This window comes from Aotus nancymaae, unplaced genomic scaffold (assembly GCF_030222135.1).
Source record: "Aotus nancymaae isolate 86718 unplaced genomic scaffold, 86718_ANA_hifiasm-v0.15.2.pri h1tg000008l, whole genome shotgun sequence".
Taxonomy (NCBI): Eukaryota; Metazoa; Chordata; class Mammalia; order Primates; family Aotidae; genus Aotus; species Aotus nancymaae.
Window position 1 is genome coordinate 12,322,944 of NW_026988419.1, and position 14,355 is coordinate 12,337,298.

At 36.7% G+C, this 14,355-nt stretch overlaps 1 pseudogene; it reads right to left on the minus strand.

Annotated features, from left to right (window-relative positions):
* Positions 1 to 1,634: 1,634 nt before the first annotated feature.
* Positions 1,635 to 2,115, minus strand: LOC105712688 (large ribosomal subunit protein uL14-like; annotated as a pseudogene).
* Positions 2,116 to 14,355: the final 12,240 nt, after the last annotated feature.

Sequence of the window (14,355 nt, forward strand, 5' to 3'; positions counted from 1 at the left end):
GAGTCAGGAGTTCGAGACCAGCCTGGCCAACATGGTGAAATCCCCTCTCTACTAAAAATACAAAAAATTAACCAGATGTTGTGGCATGTGCATGGAATCCCACCTACTCGGGAGGTTGAGACAGGAGAACCGCTTGAACCCAAGGTAGAAGTTGTAATGAGCTGAGATCACGCCACTGTACCACTTCAGCCTGGGTGACAGAGCAAGACTCCATCTCAGGAAAAAAGAAAGAGAAAGAAAGAAAGAAGAAAGAGAGAAAGAAAAGAAAAAAAGAAAGAGAAAGAAAGAAAGGAAGGAAGGAAGGGAGAGAAAGAAAAGAAAGAAAGAAAGGAGAGGGAGAAAGGAAGGAAGGAAGGGAGGAAGGAAGGAAGGGAGAGAAAGAAAGAAAGAAAGAAAGAGAGAGAGAGAAAGAAAAGAATAGGCCAGGCACAGTTGCTTATGCCTGTAATCCCACCACTTTGGGAGAGGCTGAGGCAGGTAAATTATGAGGTCAGGAGTTCAAGACCATCCTGGCCAACATGGTGAAAGTCCGTGTCTACTAAAAAAAATACAAAAATTAGTTGGGCATGGTGGCATGTGACTGTAATCCCAGCTACTTGAGAGACTGAGCCAGGAGAATCACTTTAACCCAGGAGGTGGAGGTTGAGAATTGCACCACTGCACTCCAACCTGGGCAACAGAACGAAACTCTGTCTCAAAAAAAATAGAAAAGAAAGAAAGAAGAAAAGGAAAAAAAGAAACTTCCCTTTATCTGTCATCTCATCACTTTGGCAGAAAACTCGAGATTTAATCCTAAATTGTTATTTTCCATTTCCCCAATTCTCCCACCCTAGTCAATATCCAGAGTTTCATTTAGGTTTTTGCCTTGAAAGTTTCTGTTCATTGATTATTTTCATTCCACTACTACCATTATTACATGCATGCACTTGGGTAAAAAATATAACTGATCCCGATAGCTCATTGCTTTTCTCTCCTGTATTTGTGCTCTACTGTTAAATTACATGTCCTCAAATACTGTTTTCCTCACATGAAAAACTTTCGGTGGCATCCTTCTAGAGCCCCTCTTATTTAGGATTCCTAGACAGCTGTGTCCTTATCAACACCTTCCTCTTACGTCCTAAGTGAACCTTCCGTTCCAGGCAAACTGGCCTACCTGTTCCATTTTTTGTTCTAAATGTAATAGTCATAATAACTAATTTTACAATACTGTATTGGTAGTTCTAGTATGTATCTAGTTCTACTAGATAACATAATAGTTTATTAGTGAACCATTAACAAAGATTGGTTTATCTTTTTGAAGGATCTATCTTTGATATCTTCTGCTACACATCTGTGGATTCTGGAGCCAAGCTAACTGGATTCAGTTCTTGGATCTGCCACTGAGGAACTTGGACAAGTTGCCTTGTTTCCCTGTCTGCAAAATGGGCTGACGATGCTTATCTCAGAGGGTTGCTGTGCAACTTACAATAGTCCCTGGGCTTTAGTAAGCATTAGGTAATTTGGCTATTGTCATTTCTTTTATGAATGCACATTTAAAGGCCATATATTTTTTGTTTGCTTTGTGAACAAATACTTTTTAATGGGCTTAAAGTTTATTTTTGTTTGTTTTTGTTTTTTACAAATATACTGGAGAATCATGCAATGCTGCTAGCATTGGATACAATCCAGGACCACAAGTCTACACACTTCTTTGCTACTGCTGGTCCTGTAGTGGCAGAACCTTTCAGCTCACCTTTATTGTTTACTGTGACCCCTGCATTATCTTCAGAATAAAGAAACACGCCATCGTTTCTCTGGTATGACTTTTGTTGTCAAATAACCACTGTGGATGTACATTTTTTCTGAGCTCTGATTTGCCTTTCTTGACTGTGGCCATCACCATGTCACCCACACCAGCAGCGAGAAGTCCATTCAGCTGTCCCTTGATCCCCTTCACAGAGATGATATTCAGGTTTTTGGCTCTGTGTTGCCAGCACAGTTGATCACAGCTCCTACTGGAAGACCCAGGGAAATCTGGAATTTTGCAACAGAGGACCCACCATGTCTTCGCTTCAACAATTTGAACGCCAAAAGTAAAGGCCATATATTGATGTATAGTGTGAATAATGTTATCATTTCCATTGATATGCTAGCCAAAGTGATGTTCCCCCCAATGCATGTCTAATTGTTTAATCTGAATATTTTCTGATCATATCATTAACCATTTTTTCTTTATGTAAAATAACACACACACATACACACACACACACATATTTAATGAGAGACCCAGGATGATTCTAGAACCCTAAAAATTCCTACAAGATGCAAAACCTCAGTATACACCCTATTCCCACATCGATAAAGGTCTCCATGTGGCCAGCATTATCAAGTTTCTGAAGTTCAGTATTCAATGTGTTCATCATTAATTACAACGTGGCTCTGATCAACTTGGGGAAAACGGCAAAAAGCAATTAAGAAAAAATTAGAACCAAGAATAAAAGACAAGCTTTCTTTCTACTTTTTATCTTTTCCCAGAGTTTCAATGTTTTTCACTGTAGCTCCCCATGGATAAGCTGGAAGGTAGAGCAAACCATAAGTAATTTCTTTTGAAATGAGGGAACGGAAGAGGGCATTTCTCCAAAAACCTGTGCCTTTCCTATAGAGTTGTTGCTGTCCCTCTGTTCTTTCCCCTTTTCCCCCAGGTGGTCTCTCTCCCCTGAGTAATGGTAAGAGCAAGAAAAGCCATGGATGTACCAATGTGACTATGTAACCACCTGGCTTTATTGCCTGTTACATATGTTCCAGATAACCATTTTATTTTGTAACTCAAATTCTTTCCTTTCCCAATCTCCCCTGTGCAGTATCAAACTCTCCCCAACTCCTCTCTAAACCACCACCCTCTTAAACTGAGCTAGTAGAACAAGTGAGGATCTGCCTGTAATTACTGCTTAATTCATTTGCATGTGGATGTTCTCATTATAATGTCATTAGCGTGGGGAGGGAGTCTGGTTGCCAGAGCAACCAGGAGTGGGGCAGGTGCAGTTCAGCCTCAATTGGATTCTCTGCTCGGTTTGGTCAAACTCCACCTGTATTCCTGGCTTTTATCACTCTTGAGGTTGCCAAAATGAAAACATTCCGTAGTTACCCTCTTTATTTTGGCCATGTCACCAGAATTTCTCGCTAACCTGTACAGTTCAGCCTTGATTTTGCTAATAACCCCTTTTGTTTTAGCTAGCCATGCTTGGAGACTTTTTTTCCTCATCTTTGCTGTCCAAAATGGTAGCCACTTACCACATGTGGTTACTGAGCACTCAAAATAGGATTAGCGTGAATTCAGATGTCCTGTAAGAGTAGTATAAACAAAGCTCCTCAAAGACTTAATATAAAAAATGTAAAATAGCTCATTAATAACTTAGTTAATTTCAAGTCTATGTTAAAGGGGGAATATTTCAGATATATGGGGTAGAATAAAATATATTATTAATTTCTCCTAGTTCTTTTTACTATTTAAATATGGATACAAAAATGTTCAGGCTTACAGATGTGGCTTACATATACGTTACGCTTTATATTTTTACAGGCAGCACTGTCCTAGATAATGAATTCCTCTTCCGAATCTCTCCTCTGATCAGTACTCCCTTCTTAATCCACATAGACATTTTCAATAGCTGTCATCCTCTGCAGAGTTTCCACAGCTCATTCTTTCCGGATTGCCTCGCAATTTGCTTGTTTTCAGCCATCTTTTCATAAAGACTCTTAGAGGTTACAAAATTCAATTTTCCTATCAACACAGTAATTCTCTCATACAACGGTGCTGATAGATGGTTAACCAGACTTGGGGGCCACTACTTAACAGAACAGCAGATATAGAAAAACTCGAATTCTAAGACAGTTTTTCCTTATATTGACAAGAAATCTGCTGTTTTTATCAAGTTACCTGCTGGCTGGGTGTGGTGGCGCATGCCTATAGTCTCAGCTATCCCAGAAGCAGAAGGATCATCACTTCAAGACCAGCTTGGACAACAGAGTGAGACCCTGTCTCAAAAAATAAATATATAAACAAATAATTTTTTTAAAAAGCTACCTGCTGCTTTTAGTTCTGCCCTTGGAACAAAATTGAGTGAGGGTGTTCCTCTTCCAGATGACGACTCTCCCTTCACTTGGGGACTGCCGTCATGGTCTGCAAGCTTTGTTTCTCTCTGTTAAACATTACCAGGCCCCTCTACAGTTTCTCCTAAGACAGGGCCTCGAGGCTCAACCATTCTTGTTGCCCTCCCCCAGATTTTTGTCATTTGTCAATGTCCCTGTAAAGATGTGGACTCAGGAAGTGGAGCCCCAGACACAGTTGTGGTGCTGCAGTGGACCATTCCCTCTTTCCATCTGGACACTAGGGTTTGGGTTAGTGAGGCTAAAAGTGCATTTGATTTATCATCTTCTCTATCCTGTTGTTGAAACACATTGAGCTTTTCATCCGCTACACTTAACAGATCTTTTCTCACATCAACTGATATAAAGCCATAACTTCTGTATCATGGACTTATATAACTGACCTTCTAAAAATATAAACCCAGGACTTTATGTTTATCTCAGTAAAATTTTGCTTTGGGGCAATGATTTATTCTACTCTTCTAATGCACGAAGAGAATTTTAAGTCTGGTTCTTACTCAATGAATTAGCTATTCTTCTTAGTTGTGTACCAAACATATGATAAACTTGCTTTTGATGTCCTCTTAGTCGCTAACAAGTGTGTTGAACGAGACAGAACCATCTTGCCCATTAAGATATGAAAGACTTTGACAACTCTCTTTCTAAAATCAAGATAGATGACAATGTTATCTGATCAAATTATTCCACCAGAAAATAATAGCAGTTAACAACTCTTTATTGACCTACTATGTGCCAGAAATTTTTTTTGTACCAAGGTATGAGTTGAATTTAGGATAATAATTCTCATGGCCGGTAGGGTGCAGTGGCTCATGCCTGTAATCCCAGCACTTTGGGAGGCCAAGGTGGGCAGATCACTTGAGGTAAGGATTTTGAGACTGGCCTGGCCAACATGGTGAAACCCCATCTCTACTAAAAATACAAAAATTTGCGTGGCATGGTTGCGTATGATTGTAATCCCAGCTGCTCAGGAGCCTGAGGCAGGAGAATAGCTTGAACCAGAGAGATGGAAGTTGAAGTGAGCCAAGATTGTGCTACTGCACTCCAGCCTGGGTGACAGAGTGGGACTCTGTCTCAAAAAAAAAAAAAAAAAAAAAATTCTGATGTCTAATAATTACCTCTTCCTTCTCTACATGTTGCCAAGCTGTCTGTTTAATAATCTGTTAGTATTGTAAGGACATTTTCCCAGAGATAATCATTAATCTTACCAGTTCGTGGTTTCTATAATCCAGTCTTTTCACTTTTCAAATACCAAAATGCCATTTGTCACTGGCTAATGTTTTCATATCTCTTTCATTCTCAGTGTGTTTTAAAGACCGTCAATCATGATTCCACAATTGCACATGTAAGTTGCCTTATTTTCTTGAGAGAGAGTTAGATTGTACTCGGAGACTTATAATCATTTAAGGTTGCTCTTTATTTTCTTTTTTTCCTTTCATCCTGGAGAAATTGTTTCTGTTTTAGTCAACACCATAGCCTGGCATCTAACATAGTATCCGATTACTGACTGCTTACATTTTCAGTCTTTTTTCCTTCCTGTCTCTTTTCAGTTTAACAGTCCATTTCTTGGCATCTCAGTGAAAAAGAAGAAAAATTAAGTTATGTAGGTCTTCTGCCTTCTCTCATTTAATGTTAATATTAAAGTATATTTCTCTAGCCATGATCAACAAATCTGTTTCTCCTTTATTTTCTGGAGACAAAAGGTAATTCTAGTTTTGTATACATAATGTTCATCAAGATAATGAAACTAGATTCAAGGAGGCATTTTCAGTTTCTTACACCTGAGTTTACTAATATTCATAGATCATTTGGAGGCTTTGTGTAACTGTTTCTCCCCTCTACTCTGTATTTCCATCTTAACAAAAATGTAAAGATGTAGTCATATTAAATAAAAATTTGAAGCAAATTGTTATCAGATCTGCTATAGAAACAACCCATTAAACTTTCAAGTTAGGATTGATGCGGTTTTTTTAGCTTCTGCAGAAGCATATACTATTTTGACACTAACACATTTTGTTAAATGGACTAATTATCATGAAAATCATAATTCATTTAATTATTTTCTCAATGTTTGCACTGTTACCTGCTTCATATATGTATGTGCCATAGTAGTTGGCAATAATTGTGTGGTTAGAATGGTGAGTGTCATACGTTGAAGTGTTTTCTCTGGCAATGCTACAGAGTCCCAGAGGAAAAGTCCTAAGTGTGTGCTTTTGAAGAAGACGATGATAAATTGTGACTACCTGTGTTGCCATAAGGTAAGTGATTATATATAATTGGTTGAATCTTGAAAGGTACTGTAAGCTATGCGTTTAGTGTTCTGCATTTATAAATGTTACAGCCACACTTAGATTGTATCTACTCATGTAATGAGAAGGCAAACTGTGAAAGAGCAATTTGACTAATTCAGTCAAAATTATCATATCAATCATGTGGATATTTCAGAGAAAAGTTTTAAGTGCCTGGATTATGGAAATAATTACTTCATTTATCCATTCCCTTTACTCTGTGCATATGAAGAGATAATCTGATAGACTATTTTTTTTCTTTTTAGAAAAAGATACTTGTTTAATATTGGGACCTACCCAATATAATCTCTGAAAGCCTTTCACAGTTTTGCATCTGGCTTCTTTTGATAAATATTATCTTCTCACTTTTATAGCAGTTTTTCCAAAGCAAAAAGCATATTTTCCAAAAGTTATTTGTCAGTATAATACAAATTAAAAAGTGAAGCATAATATTGTAGATTCTTTTCTCACAATATTTCAAAACAGCCTTGAATTGAATTGGATCATACTGGCTTACTTAACTCAGTTAAAACATAAAAGAAACTAGATACTGATGGCAATTTTATTCATCTCTCAAATTTACAATAACCTTAAATTATTTTGCTTGATTTGTTTTTACACCAATCATTTAGTTTAATTTATCACTATACAAAATCTGAATAGGTTATCAAGGTACTGAAATATATAATTCTCTTGGAAAACGTGTGATTCTGAGATTGTACTTCTTTTTCCATCCAATGAAAGATTTTGTTACAACCTGCAAGAGAATTTTCTTACCAAAAAATAGCAATAGATTGACTAATTAAAAATGCATCCATCTGTTGGTTTGCTTATTACCTTGCTATCTGAAACATGCAGATCTAAGTGGGTTGTTTTATTTATGAAGACCCTCTAGCTGTGAGAGTTATGAATCCATAGCTTGCATTCATAAACATAATAAAGGTTAACATTATAATAAAAGTTAAATACACAGAGCATTTTGTGTTTTTTAACAGCTTTGAGTTTTCAAACAAATGATTTTGGAAAACAGAACTTTTTATATAAAATGTAAAATAGGATTCAGCTATTCTCCTTACAGAATTTTTACAGAAAATCAGGGATTTATATACAAAAACATCAAGTTGCATATGACCTGGTTCAATTTTTACTTTGTTTATAAATAGTAGAAAATTACCTTGAAGTGATTGAATATGAACCTTGATTCTTCCCCAAGGAGAACTAAGATTATGTTATTTTATTAGAGTTGAAAGGCACTGTCAAGATGATCTAGATTAGAACTTAAGACTTAAAGAGATGCATCTACTCGTCCAACATCAAACAATACAGAACTTAGGGCTCTTGCCTTCTAATGTGATGTTCCTTTCATTATTTAACATGTTTTTGTAGTACCCTGAGCTAACTTCTTTGATTTCCATGTTCTGCTTTGTTATATTTTAAGCATAGCACACTTTCTGGTAATTAAGATTGTATTGTCTTTGTTTGGAAGAGAGCAATTTTGACTGATGTCTGTATTTCAGTGTAAATTTCAAATGTGGAAAAGAAGCTGTGGCTCACACTGATAGCCAAGCAAGGAGACAGCTTGCACACATGCACACACATACGCATTCTGCAACAGGTGAAATCTAACATAAAATATCTAAATATAAAAACAAATTAATCTCTGCAAGATACAGTGCATGGGAAGGAGATGATTCCCTATGACTAACAGTGCAGCCGTCTCTGATAAGACTAGTAACAATGTGGAGAAAAGGGAACCTTCTTACACCATTGGTGGGAATATAAATTAGTATAGCCATTGTAGAAACCCGTATGGAAGTTCCTCAATAAAGTGCAATTAGAATTACCAAGTGATCCAGAAATCCCACTTCTGGGTATTTATCCAAAACGTTTGAAATCAGTATGTCTGCACTCCTGTCTTCACTGCAACATTATTCACAATAGCCAAGTTATGGAATCAACCTAAATGTCCATCAACAGATGAATGGATACAGAAAATGTGGCATGTACAGCACAGGTGCCGAACTGTCGAAGCTCCTCGGATTGGCTCTGGGACAGGTCTGGCATCCCTCAGATGGAGTCTCACTCTGTTGCCCAAGCTGGAGTGCAATGGCGTGATCTTGGCTCTCTGCAGCCTCCCCCTTCTGGGTTCAAGAGATTCTCCTGCCTCAGCCTCCTGAGTAGCTGGGATTACAGGTGCGTACCACCATGCCAGCTAATTTTTTGTATTTTTAGTAGAGGCTGGATTTCACCGTGTTGGTCAGGCTGGTCTCAAACTCCTGACCTTGTGATCCTCCTGCCTCGGCCTTCCAAAGTGCTGGGATTACAGGCATGAGCCACTGCACCAGGCTGAGATGACCGTTTTTTATTTCCTGGTGTAGAGCCGGCTTTTCCACGTTCATTCAAACATGCATTCATTCATTCATTCATTCATTCTCTCTCTGCTCTTCTCTCCCCCAGTCCTTGCCTATATCTTCACGCACATGTATGCACACAAACTCACACATACACAGAGTCTCTTTCTCCACCATGTATAATATACATATGTAAACTTTTTTAAAAAAAGGAAAATTTGGCATGTATTCACAATGAAATACTATTCACCCCTTAAAAAGAAGGAAATTCTGTCATTTGCAACAATGCAAATAGAATTGGAGAACATTATGCTAAGTGAAATAAGCCAGGCACAGAAAGACAAATACTGAATATTTTCACTTATGTGTGGAATCTAAAACAAACTCACAGAAGCAAAGAGTAGCATCATGATTACAGAGTCTGGGGTGGGCAGAATAAGAAAACATTGAGGCCAGGCACAGTGGATCACGCCTACAATCCTAGCACTTTGGGAGGCCAAGGCAGGTGGATCACTTGAGGCCAGGAGTTCGAGACCACCCTGGCCAGCATGGCGAAACTCCATCTCTACTAAAAATACAAAACTCAGCAGGGCATGGTGGTGCATGACTGTAATCCCAGCTACTCCAGAGATCCAGGCAGGGGAATTGCTTGAACCTGGGAGTTGGAGGTTACAGTGAGCCAAGATTGTGCCACTGCACTCCAGCCTGGGCAACAGAGCAAGACTCTGTATAAAAAAATAAAAAATAGAAATGTGTGACAAAGGATACAAAATCTCAGTTAGGAAGAATATGTGGTGTTTTCTTTTTTAGTCAATTGCATAGCATGGTTAATAGAGTTAATAATAATGCATTTTACATTTCAAAATTACTACCAGAGTAAATTTCAAATGTTCTCATTCCAAAAAATGATAAGTAGTTGAGGTGATAGATATGTTAATTAACTTAACTTAATGATTCCGCATTGTATTCACAAGTCATAACATCACTTTGTACCCCATAAATATATACAATTATTACAGATTGTCAATTTATAATAAAAGAACAAAGAAAAAAGACTAATGACAAATGGAAATAGTATTCCTTGGTAGAAAAGTACTTGTGAGACTCTTTTAAAAATCTTTCAATTATATTAAATAATAAAAATGTATGGTTCAAGTTTTCAAAAAATGATTATTGAAATTGCCCTTGACTTCACCCATTGAACCACAAATTAAGGTGCAAAAATATGAACAGCAAACAATTATTTTGTGTCAAGCACTCTGTTTATGGCTTTATATAGAGTGTCTCACTTCGTTCTTATAACAATCCTGAGGTAGTCACTATTGTTAGCCTATTTTACAGATGAAGAAACTGAAGCTCTCTTGTAAACATACATTTTCCTCCTAGAATGTAATAAAAGTAAAGAGAATTACTGTGTGGGATATGAGAAGCAGAGAACATGGGAGCTGAGATGAGCTAAATTCAAATGGTCACTGAGGGTCTTCCAAATGACTCCCTCTCCTATTTTGGCCTTAAAGAACATAAGTCAAATGTGAGTCTCAATAAAGTTACAAATTACATGTTATGGGCAATCAAGGCTGCTCTCAAATGGTCAAAACCACTAATATTACATCTGTATGTGAGTCTTCTATGCCATATCCAAGAAGAAACCAATTGTTAGGTAATGCTTAATTCTGACAATATTTTTAAAGGTCAGCCAATGTTAAATTATCTTTGATTGCTGGAAAAAATGAGAACAAAGGTAAAAATGGGAAAGTGCTAGCTTCTCTAAACCTCATTTTAACCACCAATTGGCTATTCAAAACCATCAAACTTTTAAGCACAGTTGCTAACAATCGGCTAAGCTATTTGTATTTGTTTGGGGTTTTAATGCCTTCCCTCTCTTTGTTGGGGGCAAATAACCAGCTAGAAGCAGCAGCAAATGTCTGCAGCTTTGGAAGACAGTCCTCAAGCTCCTGAAATCAAAAGTTGACTGCAGAGACAGTGGGAAATGTAATGAGATACTCTATTTACAGAAGTGGGTATATTTGTCCAATATGATATAACACAAGGCCATTCATTTTCATGTGGCAGCAAGCAAGTAACTTTATGAAAATTTACATTTGTTTATTCAATGGCTATAATGAATGGGCTCCATAAAGAAAGTCAATGCAAATTCTGTATGAGCACAGAAAAGAAGTAAACCTCCCAAAGTTTTAGGAAATCTTTCACCATCAGCTACTTTAATTTTATTTCATGGATTAGTTACAGTCAAACCATTTATGAAAACATATATAGGGAAATATCCCTCTATACCGTATACATTCTGAAACTTATTTTTATGGTTATTATTTCCCAAATGAAATACACAGAACATATATTGAAAAAAATACATATATTCCACAGTAAATAAAGAATCAAAGAGAAATTTAATAATATGAGTTTTAAAAAGAAAATCAATAACTTATCTTGAGGCTTAAAGAGGCAATTTTATACAGGTGCTGACTTTTAAGAAGTCTATTTTTTCTTTAATAACCAACATCCTTCCCCCTCCTTCATATAAATTGCTTTTATTCTGAGTTAGAAGCTAATACGTATTACTTAGCAGGCATATTCTTTGGAAATAATGAACCTCGGTGGCTTACACAGAGTATTTCTGGGTTTGAGTTTGTGCTCATGTGTGCACGTGTGTGATATTTGGACAGATAATCTCCGGGTACGCTTTATATTGAAATACACCAAACCAACCCAAACTGAATTCTAAAAAACCAATATTATTCTTGGCATTCTCTTACTAAAGAAGACAACTTACTAAAAGCCTATATCTATCCATAACCAAGTATAATTTATTGGGAGTTACCAGAGCTTTAAAATATTATTTCCGAGTACTATGTCATTTATTCTCAACAATTTCATCATTTGGAAAATTAATCAACCATCAAAAAAGTTGAACTCTAAATGATATTAGATTTAAATTATGCATGTGTTTTATCAGAATACTAACAACAAAACATACTGCAGAATTATAAATAGGTAAACTATCTTTGAAGAAGAATCTATGCAAACTGAGAATAATCAATAATATGGCTTTAATTTTAAACGTTAAAAGCTTTACTATCTTTGCAACACTTCAGTCGCGTGTGTGTGCACATAATTTCCCAGGCTTCTTTGCATTTCTTAGACTTTTTCTATTTTTATACTAAGCACTAAAATGAAGCACTGCTTTTAGAGATTTAGCCGTGTTCAGAAAAAAGAAATCACGAAATTATTTTCTTGGTAATTATTAGCTTTATACTTAACGAGTTTAAGGCATTGGTGAACCAAACATTTGCCAAACATTCCCCATGGATTTGCCAAGCATCTGTGTTAACATCCCAAATAAGCTCCAGGCTTGTAAAGTTATTTGCTCGGGTTTATTGGTTATACTCTTGCCCCTGAATAACTACTGCTGCTTGACTTTTGCTTCGCTAGATAAGAAACTCAATTGTTGCAAGAGACAGATGCAAAACAGACAATTTATATAGGTAGATAAACCATAATATTCAAATGAATATCATTCACAATTTTTACTGTGATACCTTTTTACCTCTAATAAAGGAAACATAGAAATAGAAACATAAGAAAAGTAAAACTTAAGTACGGCTAAGGTAAAAAGTTCACTTTAGTATATTATTATCTTAAAACATATTAAATACATGTGCCTTAATTGAGACAGAAGCAAATAGACTTTATTTCTAGTGAAAAGATGAAAATTAATCTCTTTATTTTTTGAGAATATCAGGTTGCTTGTGGTTTTAGTGAAAACTTGGAACATTTTGTGACTTTAGCTGATCAGGAATATGAAGTCAAATTTAAGAGACTGTATAATCAGAATGCGGACGGCACCAACTAAAAACAAAGTAATTAGAATGAGGCCTATGTCTCAATTCAGGATCTTTTTCTAGAGATCAAAACCTAATTTGTATTAATGACCTATCTGACTTTTCAGGGAAGTAATGAACCATTACAAATAGAAAGGTCTTAAAAGTGTGGCTCCATATTATAAGATGCAACCTCCCTCCAATATTAAGACATTAAATTACACAGGGTGAAATCTGTACAAAGTAATAAGCAGAACATTCCTCCAGCTTCTCTCCAATTAGCAAAAACAAATGTTCCCAAGTAATTTTAGGAAGAGAAGTTAGTACTTACAGGTCAGCTAAGAGTCAGTCAATCGAAGAAAAAGGAAACTAGACACATCTGATCACTTACATTAGGAAAGAAACTAGGACTATTCTTGGGCTCCAACCCCTGTTAAAGTACAGCAAGGGTGCTTTATTCTTTGCCTCAACAAATCTTGGAATGCTTGACTTCCAGGATGATTTTACATTACATCGATGCTAGGCTGCAGACGTCGGGGTTTGGCATATGTGTTTGCATTTTTGTGTGTGCTTGAGAAGGCAGTTTCTGAAGGAGCTGTGCACCAAAACCCTCCCACTATAGTCTCCCACCCCCAGCTTTGGAAGAATCCGTTGTGTTTCTGCCACCCCCCTTTTTCCATCTAAATGTGTGTGGTGCTGGGCCTCAGGAGGTCTTAGCACACAAAGATTCTATCCAAGGCTGTCACTTGACTGACAGCAAAAAGGTTGCAGGGAAATGGACACTGGTGTGTAGGTGGACATGGAAAAAGCGAAGAACTGAGCAGATTAAGGCAGAATACAGTAATAGGAAGGTTCTAAATCACAGTCTCTTCCAGACTCAGAGCTAACCCACGGTGATTGTTAACCACGTGAAGTATTTATATATAAAAGCTTTAAAGCTAGCTAATCTTATTCTTAATCTAAGTCAGGTTCTTAAAACAAGCACCCTAGTTTATAAATAGATGGCTATCTATAACACATACATACGCATATTGTAAAGTGCCAAAAGAAGTGTATTGCCAAAGAAAGCTAGAGGTAAGAAGACCCAAAGTACCCTGAATATTCTCACTACTTTTGCAGTTCACTGTGATTTCTATCTGTGCAGTGATTTCTGCAGTGCAAATTTATTTCACTCAGTATCTTAACCAGGATGACCTGCTAAATAATATGGACATAACTAGGCATTTATCAAAATATTTTAAATTGCAACAATTTGAATGAAAACTATGCAAGTTTCAGATGAGAACATAATGAGACACAGAGGAAATGGGGCCCAGCTTTCCTGAGCTGCAGCAAACTGACCATTTAATGGTACAGACCTGATTAATTTCCTGCCGATGTTCAATTACCTCTGATAGGTGTCTAATGTAATATAAATAGGCAGGTTGAAGTTGCAGCCATGGGACCTTACTCTCAATGTATGTTGGAATCTCTCTCATAATCACCTGTGTACGTTTCAGTTCCAATTTGTTTTAATTCAGAGCTGCAAGAGAGAAAGGTGATAGAGATGTAAAGGGTAATTCCATACATGTTAATCCTGAATGTCAAAGAGAAGCATTACATTTCTGGAGATAAATCCTGTAATATTTATAATGTACAAGTATTTTATATCACAGAAAGATTTATACTAAACTGGGACAATATAACTTCCAATTCAGCCAGAGATGGCTAAGGGTGTTCTTTCTTAAAAAGCTA